General features: G+C 45.5%; 1 long non-coding RNA gene across 1 annotated transcript; it reads right to left on the minus strand.

The window, feature by feature from the left end:
• Nucleotides 1–9,670: 9,670 nt before the first annotated feature.
• On the minus strand, nt 9,671–11,897 carry LOC147860954 (uncharacterized). The gene is made up of 3 exons (XR_015530097.1): nt 11,686–11,897; nt 10,430–11,598; nt 9,671–10,181 (listed from the first exon to the last, which is right to left on the minus strand). It is a non-coding gene; the product is annotated as an uncharacterized LOC147860954 (long non-coding RNA).
• Nucleotides 11,898–12,370: the final 473 nt, after the last annotated feature.

The raw sequence follows: 12,370 nt of genomic DNA on the forward strand, positions 1-12,370 counted from the left end.
GCCCTCGATGGCCACGTGCATGTCTCACGTTCTGCTTTCGGGTGTGCGCCTTCCCGGCTCGACACACCACTCCTTAATCGGGTGTCCCCGGTAGCCTACAAAAGGATCACCCTTGCCGCGTCCTAGCCCGCATGGCCTCCTTCGTTCACGTAACACCTTGGCTAGTCGGTGCTTCTGTTGTTGCCACCTTCATCTCCTTGCCGCCACCTTCCATTACCCTCGGTCTCACGTTGCCACATCGGCCAAATTGCCAGGGTCTTCGGACAGGTGTGAAGGATCCTTCTTGGGCCTCCGATTTGTTCGGTCACTGACTCGTGTACTAAGAACATCTGATCTTTGTCTTACCGACTCTGTCATTCGGGTCCGTATATGGTTTGTGGCCGCCTAACTGGCCTCATACCTCTTTTCACTCTATTTTCCGCTTTCCGTCGTCCGATCACGTTCTCTTGCCGCCACCGTCCTTCTCTCTAGGTATCACGCCGACTCTCATTGCCGGCTACCGAAGTCTCTGGATCGGTGTGAGTGTCTTCATAGACCACCCATCCGCAGTCCTTTGCCTTCGTCCCCTCGCTGCCACCGTTCGTCACTCTAGGTCTCACGCCAGCTCTCGGACCGACCGCCGGAGTCTCTAGAACTGGTGTGAAGGATTCGCCTCGGGCTCGTCTTATCTCTGACCCTTATCCCGGGTCATCTTTCTCCGCAAGTCGAGAGGGTGGATCGCTCCACACCCTCTCCCATGGTACCGACGTGACAGGAACACACACTCCCGATGAACAACGCTCGGCCACAACCAAGCCTAGGATCAAACAAAGAAAACGAGTAATGAACGCACGACACAATGAAGAGAAGAGTACACAGGATGTTAACGTGGAAAACCCAAACTAGGGAAAAACCACGACAGCCCACAGACTGCAAACTATCACTATTTCACAATGTACAATAGTAAATCACCGAGGTAACGACCTCGAGCTTGCTCTCTTCGCCACAGGCGGCGGTTACAACAGAGACAATGACCTCTTCCTCTCTCTCTCTCTCTCTCTGTACACAGTAATGCACTCTAATCTTGCACCAACAAGAATGACGACTACTAATACTACTAAGTTTGCCCTAAGTCATATTTATACTACTAATATGACTTTTTGGCTATTTACAAATATAGCCCCGATGGACTCTCAGAAAACATATTTACGAATATGCCCCTTCATCCGGTGAGCACTTCTCATCGGGCCTTCACCATCCGGCTCTTGCCGGGTACTCGTCATCCGGTTCTCACCGGGTCTTCCGTTGCCGGGTACTCGTCATCCGGTTCTCACCAGGTCTTCCGTTGTCGGGTACTCCTCATCCGGTTCTCACCGGGTCTTCCGTTGTCGGGTACTCCTCATCCAGTTCTCACCGGGTCTTCCGTAGCCGAGTACTCCACATCCGGTTCTCACCGGGTCTTCCGTTGCTGGGTACTCCTCATCCCGTTCTCACCGGGTCTTCCGTAGCCGGGTACTCCACATCCGGTTCTCACCGGGTCTTCCGTTTCCGGGTACTCGTCATCCGGTGAGAACCGGGTCTTCCGTAGCCGGGTACTCCACATCCGGTTTCGGCCTCGGCCGAGTTTGCTCATCAACACTGTTCTTCTCACTTCCCATCCGGAGAGACCTGTTTCCTAACACGACATACCGTGTTCCCGGCCTCTCCGTAGGCCTGCTCTCTCCTCCCTCCCCGATCGGTTATTTGGAAGTCCGCTCCGCCCGGTTCTCGTCTGGGTCAGTCCATCATTCTCTGGATTGCCAAGTCCCATTCTCTTGCCGCCACCGTCAGTATCTTGGTCTTACGTCGGATCCGATGCTAATCGCCGGAGTCTCTAGCCCGGTGTGAGGTGACCCATAGGACCGGTCTTCGTTCTCCGCTTCATCCCTTGTACTTCTCCCGGACTCATTGTCACTCTCCTTGTTGTGCTCCCACCTCCATCTTCCATCTCTTTCGGTCTCACGTTGCCACGCCGGCCGAACTGCCGAAATCTTCAGTCAAGATGTGGGGACACCGATCTTATAACGACTCCCGACGACTCATCCGGGGCCACCGACCCTTTTAATGGTGTGAGTGGAAAGCATCCGCTCTATGATTGATCAAGCCCCGCTTGGGCCTGATTCTCCAATATCCGGAGTTTCGGCTTCGATGCCGATCCTATCAGACTTGTTCCGTACCCTCGATCATCTTCTTACTGATTCCCGACCTTTACCCAGTCGGTCTTTCTCCCCATGTAAAAGAGGGTGGCTCGTCCCGCACCCTCTCTTGTATCGGCACCGTCGTGCCCCGCTTGGCCTCTGGCTCGACCACGTCTGTCTCGTCTGTGTGCCCGCTTCCCGTTGTGATGTCATGTCATCCCACGCCGCCTTCATTCTGCTTTGGGGTGACCACGCTCTGTGAGCTGCACGGAGCTCCTCCTCTTTATGCTGGACGATCAAGCCTTCAGCGAAACTCGTGGGACTCCGTCCCAGTTGTAATGGTCGACTTCTTTGACCTTGCCCATCTCGATGCGCCGCTTTTCGACTCTCCTCCTCGAAGTCTTCGACCTCGAACTCCATCCTTCCTTGCCGCCCTTCACGTCGGGTTCACCAAATTATTATGTCGCGATAATCCATGAGTACGTGTAGGATCTTAGGCAGAACCGCGAGGGTCTTGGACTAGGGAGTAGAGGAAAAAGAATAAGACATGAAATGGAAGCTTAGCTCATAAGAAGAAGAGAAAAGAATAAGACCATAACATAGAGTAGATGGAGGCAAGATACCTCAACAAGACAAGATACACAAGCAAGTTATATTATGAATCCGCAAAAGAATACAACCATGGCGGCATAGGCCAAAACCCAACGACTACAAGAAACCCTAACCTCCTAAGTAAAGAAGAAGATAAAGAAACCCTAGAAGAAACCATAAACCGAATAGAGACCCTCGACCTAAGTGGTGTACCTCTCTCACTCAAAATAGGCAACCCCTTTACAAAGGGCGCTCCCTTCCTTTTATAGAACAAGGAGAGGGATGCGTAACGATGTGGGATAAATCCCTTATTACATGGGATCCTCTGTCCCGAATTAACTACTGTCCAGCGCCATAATGGTGCCCCTATTATTTACACAATTTGTACAAGGGTGAGTGCACATGATGCACCCCGCCGATTCTTCCGATATTCCCCGGTTTCTCACTATGGCCTAGAATCTTCACGACAACGTACTTGAAGTCCACAACGATGTCCTCATTCAAGGTTCTAAACCAAATTCCGGCTTGGTCATCGAGTGTAAGCCCAAATGCGGCTACTTTGGTGGTCTCGGTGAGAGGTTCATAAGTGCGACAGATCTATTTGAACCTCTTGACGTGATCATAGGCGTCACCGAGACCGAGAAAACGGGGTACTAGTTTAGAAATGGAAGCACTCTTCCTACTATCGTTTGTATTGTTTCTCGAATGTTCCATGGGTGCTCGTTCTTTTTCCATCAATGCCACGAGGGTTTGGATGGATTGTAACACTAGTGTGAGTTCGGTGTTTGGGGATGTCGAGGCAGTTTGGTCGGGTGTAGGGGTCGTGTCCATACATGGTGGTGTCAAGTGTCGTTGCGTGTGGGCTTCGTTTGGATTGTCACCCGTTGTGCTCGAATGCGGCGTAGGGCTGCGCTCACGGCCTCGTTGGTGCGTATGCGACGATGCTTCTAGGAGGTGAAGTTTTTGTTGCACTCGTGTGAATCTATCTTTCCTTTCTACCAAAGCAGCTTCGATATCTCGAGTGATGCTTTCCGGTTGTCCTCCTTTCGCGAGTTGTACCGTCCATATATTGATTTCTTGTTCTATCACCTATAACTCTTGTGCGGCATCCCGTATGTGTTGCTCTACGCTAAGCGGGTCTGCCATTGGGCTCTCCTGTAGTGGGGGTGTGTTGAGAGGTGCTTTAGTTGATGGGCTCGATGGGAGGTTCATGTTTGGTAGCGTCCCCGGTGTTAATCACCCTTCGTGGTATCGAGTTGGGTTACATGGGTCAACACCGTGTGTTTGGTTTGTTTGGGTGGACTCCTCCTGGCGTGTGGGTCGGGTTTTGAACATGTTTGTCCATGAGGATCTGGCCATGTTCTCTTGTCAAGCTTTGCGGGTTCGTTGAAAGATGATCCTTCGTCGAACTTTGTGGATTTGGTAGACTCTAATCTTTCGTCGAACTTTGTGCGTTTGGCAAACTTGGACCTTTCGTCGAAAGGTGTGGGTTCGTCGAGCTTTGATCTTTCGTCGAAGAATGTGGGTTCGTCAAACTTTGATCTTTCGTCAAAGGATGTGGGTTCGTCGAACTTTGATCTTTCGTCGAAGGATGTGCGTTCATCAAAAGATGTGGGTTTGTCGAACATTGCTCTTTCGTCGAAAGATGTGGGCGTTGGCACCAACAAATTCAAATCTCAACAATGCTTAGCGTTAACCAAACGAATGGCTTACTAATGTCTGGGCAATTAAGGAAAGGTAAATTAAAACTAAAAAAAACAGAAAATTAACTTAATTAAAATGTGAAATAGCAAGCATATAAAACAGAAAATAGTGGTTTCCTTTCGATTTCTTCCCTCGTTAAGTGGGTTGCCTACGAGTGTTTGACCACTCGAAATCGGCTTCAAGCGTCGGTCGTGTCCTTGGCAGCGGCGCCAAATAGATGTGTAGGATCTATGTATCGATGAAGTTAACTCCTCGATGTTGTTTGCGGAGTTCGAACCGGCGTATACCCTTTTGATGGCGAATCGGGCGGAGATGGTTGTCGGACACCTCCGAGCCTCACACTCACTTAACGATTAATAGATGATTAAGCACGATATCTCTCTCACTCTCTCAAGCTCGCTCTCATAGACAATAGGGTAATGAATATAGACAATAAGAGTAATGAATATGTTTCTTAACCCTCTTTGCTAAGAGGTCTAGCACCAACAAGGAAGAGATATTAGTGTTCTCTAACTAAACACTTCACTAATCTATCTTAAGCTTAAAGGTTACAAGAAGGAGGAGACGAAGCTCTAGCTCTTAATCAATAGGGAGATCTTTACAAATGGAAGAACCCTTACAAAGCCACCACCATGTGGTTTATATAGCATTTACATTTAGGGTATGGGCCTTTCACACTTGGGTGTCCCTTAGCCCTCTTTCCTCTTGCCATTCCCTCTTCATAGGTCCTTTAGCCATACTACGTCCTTGTTGATGCGCTCTTCTTCATTCCCTATCGTGGTGCGATCCAAGCACTTAACAAACACCGATCAAGGCTCGAGTCCGTCTCAATCCCTTCACTCGGGGGTGGTCAGGTGGATCGACATCCTTCTTTCTCTCTCTCTTGTCTTATTTCATATATATTATATCCTTATCATATGCTTACATTAGATCATCACTCTAATAGGAAGGGTTTCTTCGGGTAGCGGATGCGTCGCCACACAAAGAACCAGAGAAGATCGCAACAAAGATTGACCTCGAGGAGATCTCTAAAGGCACCGTCCGAGCTCTCATTGGGTTACCGGTCGGGAGACTGTATTCCATCGAGAACCCCTCCACAGAAATCTTGACTGAATACTTCGGGGAGTATTCCATCGCCAGCAAAGCATACCGAACACAAGGTGGCGAGAATCCCATGTTCATGGAGGTGGCTCATGTTTTATTAGAATACGGATTTGTACATCCTCCACCCCCAGCCATGCCAAAGAATCAGGCTAGATTTATCATAGCAACATTCGAAGGCTGCAAGGTGGATTGGCAGGTAATTATAGCCGAATCTCTACGAACAACAATCGCATCCGTAGTGGACGGGAAGAAGGCATGGTGCGGGTTAGCCCAGTGGCTAACATTATTGGTACCCCCAACACACTGTTGTTTGTGGGACAATTTTGTAAATTAAGTATGAAACGAATCCAAAGGTAGGCGAAGTAGGTAAAGGCAACCGAAATCAGGAAGTTAAAGAAGAACACAGCGAGCCGAAATACATGCAACCGAAAACGAGGGAAGACTGAAGCAAGTCGAGCGAGAAGAAGGAAAAGAACTATAAAAACGTGGAGCAGAACGAAGAAAAGAGGGAGAAGATCTTATTAGCTGAGATAGCATATTCTGATACATAACTATATTTACTCTGTCATAATTCCGGTCGTGAGTCGTGTAATGTATTTTTTGGGAATCGTAGTACATATACAATTTTGGGTCCATATTATGCACTGTGTTAAGATCAATATACATAATTATCAATTATTGAATTAAGATCTTGTCTACGACCGAGTGCGCTACACGTTCATTACACGGACGGGTTGCAAAGCAATCCCACACGTATTTTGTGTGTCCACCACGTAGCGCAACCCCCTTGGTCCAATTTCGGTAAGAAATCGAAGGTGTTGCTTCCGAAAAGGGAGATAACACAATTTGGCACGCCCGGTTCACGTTGTGCATCACAACGAACAAACGTCGGTGGACGCCCCTAGCCGCTAGCCGCCATTACGGCGCCCAATCGCCTTAGCCGCTCTTGGCTCCCTTCCCGCCGCACCAAGCTAGCCGAAGATATCATTGACTCTGCGATCACTCAGCACTCATCACCCGAAACCCCGGAATCGCAACCCACACCCATCATCCTCGATACAGAATCACGCACCAGCCCAGAACTTGTCACTCCTCCGAGTCCGCCAACAGTCTCTCAACAATCCAGGTTCAACCCTTTCCCAGCCCTACCGGACAACTGAGATCTCAACGCAATGTCGTACCACTCCTATACCCGCTATACGGATAGTCCCGACGCGGAATCTCACATCCGCTCTTTTCTCTCCACATGGCAAGCCAATCATTCCACGCAACGCCTCACCGCTGCGGAGGTGGACGCCTCAAAAATCACGGAATTTACCCTTTCGTTAGACAACCCCCCTACATGGTGGTATTCTCACCATGATCTGAGGGAGTTTACAACATTCCAAGATGTTCGCACACAATTTTTGGAGTTATTCCACCGGGAGATCCCTAAGCGCGAATTGCTCCACCAATTCTATACCATTGCCCAGGGACCCAATGAAACGGTTTCCCAGTTTACCATCCAATTCCAAGCCCTCCACCGGCAACTCGCACAAGATGTATCCGCCAGCTATTTAAAATATACGTTCCTTGCTGGACTTCGAGAGCCGCTGAGCACGACGTTACGTTCGCACACAATTTCTGGAGTTATTCCACCGGGAGATCCCTAAGCGTGAATTGCTCCGCCAATTCTATACCATTGCCCAGGGACCCAATGAAATGGTTTCCCAGTTTACCATCCAATTCCAAGCCCTCTACCGGCAACTCGCACAAGATGTATCCGCCAGCTATTTAAAATATACGTTCCTTGCTGGACTTCGAGAGCCACTGAGCACGACGTTGGCCCTCACAGATTTTTCCCAACACACTATCGAACAAGTGGTTGCTCATGATCTCACTTTAGATAAGGCTCATCATAACAATTCCTCTCCATGGGTATGCTCCAAGCTGCCTTGCCAACAACCGAGGAGACCCAGTTTCGGCAAGCATTGCAATGCACGGCTTGTGCCAAATCCGGTCATTTGGCGATCGATTGCCCTCTACAACCACATTTCCCTATCTGCCATTCTAGAGTACATACGGTTGAGCAATGTGAGTACAACATGCTCAATCGTACGAACTCGGTTCCTGTACAACAAATCGAGCTACGCCACGATCATTCGCAATAGGATGAGCGACTACCACCACAGAACAGAGACGTTGAACAATCCTGGGAAATGAGCGGCTTCACCACCACGATGGTTATCACCCAGAACCGGATCACTATCACCGGGAGCCACCACACCATCACAATCAGTCACGCTATTACCATGATGAGCGTTATTTTCCGGAGGACCCCTATTACCATGATGACTACAATCGGGGAGACTATTACGAACCCCGATACCCACGGCACGATCGACGGCCTCCACCTCATAATCGCGGCATGCGGCATTCGGGGAATAACCGACGACCCTTCGACAACCGTTGTCACAACAATCCGCACAATGATAATCGGCGACCTCCCCAAGCCGAGTCTCGTGGCAACCCTCCACAATCCTATCCCCCGTCGGCTCGGGAAGATCAACCCCGCAACCTCGCAACCTCAATTCAAGCAAGGGGAGCCCAACAATTTCGCAACTGTAACTTGCTTCAACTGTAATCAACCGGGCCATTACGCTACGCAATGTCCGACGAACAATTGAGGTAAAGCACTAGCCGTGAATATGATTGCGCTTGATGTTCAGCAGGTTACCACCCGAAGTAAGGCCCACCAGTCACAATGGGAGATTTAGGACGAAGTTCGCCAAACCGCTAAGTAGTGTATCATATGCACACGAAAATGAAGGAGATCAGTCACGGGCCATCACCACCCTCAACCTTGACTGCACAAACCGATAATCACCCGGTCTGGTAAGCCCTAACCAACTGCCAAATCTCCATGCCCCTGCATAAACTATTGCAGTTGCTGTCACGCTTCAAAGAAACACTCAAGTCCCGTATTGTCGGTCTGGAACTGACTACCTCCTCCGTATGTCTCACGACGTTGGAACCCGGGACCCCACTCATGGATTCCCAAAATCCAACGGTAAAAATATCGTCATTAAAGGCCGCGAGGTCCATGGGTGCATTATCGATGGTGGCTCAAGAGTTAATGTAATTAGTGAGGTGACATGTCACGATCTGGGTCTCACGCAATGGGAGACGTGTCCATTTTGGCTTCGCATGGCAGATACGCGATCAGTTCGACCGATAGGTTTAATCCGAAACCTTGAGTTTATACTCGGAGGGCATACCTTTATGGTGTCCACGGTAGTATTACGATTGGATGCCCCTGGAGCGTACTCGCTGCTGTTGGGACAACCATGGTTACGCACAACTAATATAAAGCAACATTGGCAGCACAACATGATCTCTTTTCGTCGGGAAAAGACGAAAGTGCGAATCGTCATGGCAAAACAAACCACGACACCCCCCGACAACTGTCTGATGTATGCTAAAGGAGTTCATATGCTCAACGGTCTCGGCGACAATGAGATGGATTCTTTTTTTAGACGGGCACCCCACTAAAACTATTTCACACATTATGTGTAAAATTGAGTGGGGATTCTCAATGTTCAAGAATTTTACAAATAAACTTTGCAATTTAGAGTGAACATTGAGTAACAGCATGAGAAATATGTTGTCGTATTATATTGGATTGATAAATTGTGAAAAGCCAACTTAAATGTGGTTGACAATAGAGTATTTATCGAAGTGTGACACTCATACCTGTGAACTTCCTCATTACAAAATAAGTGTAATCGATGTCTTATTGTTAGTGTCCCAATGCCCATCTCTTTTGGCCCAAGAATCTTAAACTAGAAGGCCATTTACACCATGCCAACATTAGTTTAGCATTATTAGGCGTGTGGTCAATCCATAATAAGTGGCAAAGGGAACCATTCACCAACTAATGGTGCAAATAAATGAGCAATGAATGCACGATCCATGACAAAAGCAAGTGAAACTTTCATTCAGCTACATTCATGAGTTCCCATGGGGGAGGTGACCAACGCACTAATGTATAGCAGACGTCAATTGCTGCTGACATTAATACTAAGGAAAAGCAGGAATAGATCTTTAGTTTATTTATGGATTAAAGATGCCACAATTATGGCAGTATTCTGTTGCTTGCATCATCTTGCCCATTGCACATTACTTTCATGTTGTGCAGTTGACCAACAAGTTCCTTTAAATTTAAGTAGAGGACAATTATGTGTACCAATTAAATCCTTCATGACCTGCAGTTTGTGCGTGATTGTTAAAGCCTAAAATATAATGCAATCTTTGTTTGAATTGACATCTGCAGTTTGTTGTGGTTCAGATATGCTGCTGGAATATTTTGCAATTCATTATCAGTTTTCCAGAAAAACTAAATAGAAAGAAATCTCACATTAATATATAACCATAACTCAATTGAGAACTATCTCCAAATTAATCTATATGCAGCAATTTTGGAGCCTCACTAAAAAGCTTTTGTTGTTCGAAATTGTCATAACACAATCACCATTCAGCATTAAATATAGCATTTTAGCCTCACTTTGTTTAGGCCGCGCTATAGAACCTAAACATAGATTCCAGATGGCTGTGTTCATTTTGTTGGTTGTGTTGATTTGGGTTAGTCTGCATATGCAAAATCCCACTTTCATTAAACCAAGACTTTCACTTTTCCACTAAATAGTTATATGAACCATAATGTCAGATGCCAGTAATCATACCTAAATATAGATTCCGGATGGCTGTGTTCATTTTGTTGGTTGTGTTCATTTGGGTTAGTCTGCATATGCAAAACCCCACTTTCATTAAACCAAGACTTTCACTTTTCCACTAATAGTTATATGAACCATTATGTCAGATGCCAGTAATCATACGTTGATTCATGTTTGGTTACATGCCTTGAATCTTGAGATTGTACTCCTTGAACCATAAAATTACATGAATTGAATCATTACATCTTTTGAACCACAATTACATACATTGAATAATGTTGCATGCATTGAATCATAGTATTGGTTTGCCTTGAAACAATTCAGTGAATCATAAAATTGCAAACCTGAATCATAAAGTACTATAATATGCATGACCCTAAAGCTTGACAAGCTTAAACGAATCTGGATAATAAGATTCATGATTGGATTTTCCATCCCTTGCATCTAAGATGTCTTCAGAATTTGTGCTGATGCATCAAGCCATTGCAATGGCATCATTGAAACGACTTTTGGTAATATTTTCAACAAGAAAAGAGTTGATCTATTAGGTTATTTAACATGATATCATTATGGTTTGCAATTTCAAGTTTTGAATTTCTACATTCAAGTCATGACCCTGCGCTCTTAGGAAGATGTTTTATTTCAATTAGTATAATCTCAATGAAAAATCATCAATCAGTTTTTAAGAGTAGCCTAACACAAGCTTCTCACTGTCTATGCTATTATGCAAATATAATCTAGTATTCAAATATCAAGTCATGCTTTTCTGAACACATCATGACACCCAGTTCATTATAATCCTAGGTTTAAAAAAAAAGTAAATGCAACTCAAACATGACAAATCAGCGACAACATGGGAACATAAATTGAATTTCCTAGAATGATTGGGCATATTGCTTAAATTTCCATTCTGTGTTCATGAATAAGCAATTAACTAAACAATGCCCGCATACAAAAAATCGAAACTTAAGGAGAGCTTTGGAACGCATACCCAGGTTGTTGCAACTGTTGCTGAATCAATGCATATATGCTTGTGGATAGGCATCTTAAAATATGGCTCCTTTAATTTCAATTTCCCTGAAGAAATCCCTGCCACAGCTTGAACAAATGCACCCACCCTACACCTTGATTGAAAATGAGATGTGAAAGGTTCAAAGTATACATTTCAATAGCACTATCTTAAAATTTTAAAATCTTCAAGGTCAGGGTTCTTAGTAATATCTCAAATAAAAAGAAATACAATCCAATTTTATTAACCAGAAATGGTGAGGCTCAATGCATACCCTTGTGCACTGCAAGCAACCACGTTCAAGTGCCTTGTTAGTACTTATCTAGCAATAACAAATATAGCTGAGTAGAAGCCGATGCAACTGGATGGTGACCAGATTTATAAGAAAATTATTTAATGCATTTTGCACCTGGAGAAATATCTTATCTTCATTTTAAACTGAAACTCTTCTCTTATATTTTCTGTTATCTCCGTGGTAGTTGAAAGTGAAACTAGCACAATCACTATGGAAACTCCAATAGATACATACATTCCACAAAGAATATTCGACAAACGACAATGCACTATGTTAGTCTGTTATCAACAAATATTCGATTAAGATTGAGTCTGCACGCACACCTGAGAAAATGCCCATTGAAGGCCATGTCATGCTGAAATCCCATAGCAATTATCTTCTTGTCAGAATAAGACCAGTATTGAATTAGCCCAAGAAAATCAGCATTAAATTTTAGTCAAATTACCAGATTAAAAGCTTGAGAACGAGCATCCTCATTCCTCTACAGTATTGGGCAAGCAGCAGTAGCAGCTTGTTGTCAACTTTGCAAGCACCTGTCTTCAATTTTAAATCTGATCTCCCATTTTGCATTGAAAACATTGAAACGCTTTTCACAATTCCCATATTAATTGAAAGAAAAACCAGCTCAGATAAATAAATAGATTCTGCTATAAATAATATTGACTAAGGTTTAGTGTGCAGTCATTACCTGCTTCACTAATGCAATCAATCTAGCCACTATGGGGCCACATCAAGGCTGGAGTTTGGCCTAGTGTACCAATTTCCATAGGACAATGGGATGACCTTCTGGAATATGCTT

The sequence above is a fragment of the Azolla caroliniana genome, unplaced genomic scaffold (genome assembly GCF_043228905.1).
Source record: "Azolla caroliniana isolate FFs.n. ecotype wild unplaced genomic scaffold, voAzoCaro1.0.p SCAF_8, whole genome shotgun sequence".
Classification (NCBI taxonomy): Eukaryota; Viridiplantae; Streptophyta; class Polypodiopsida; order Salviniales; family Salviniaceae; genus Azolla; species Azolla caroliniana.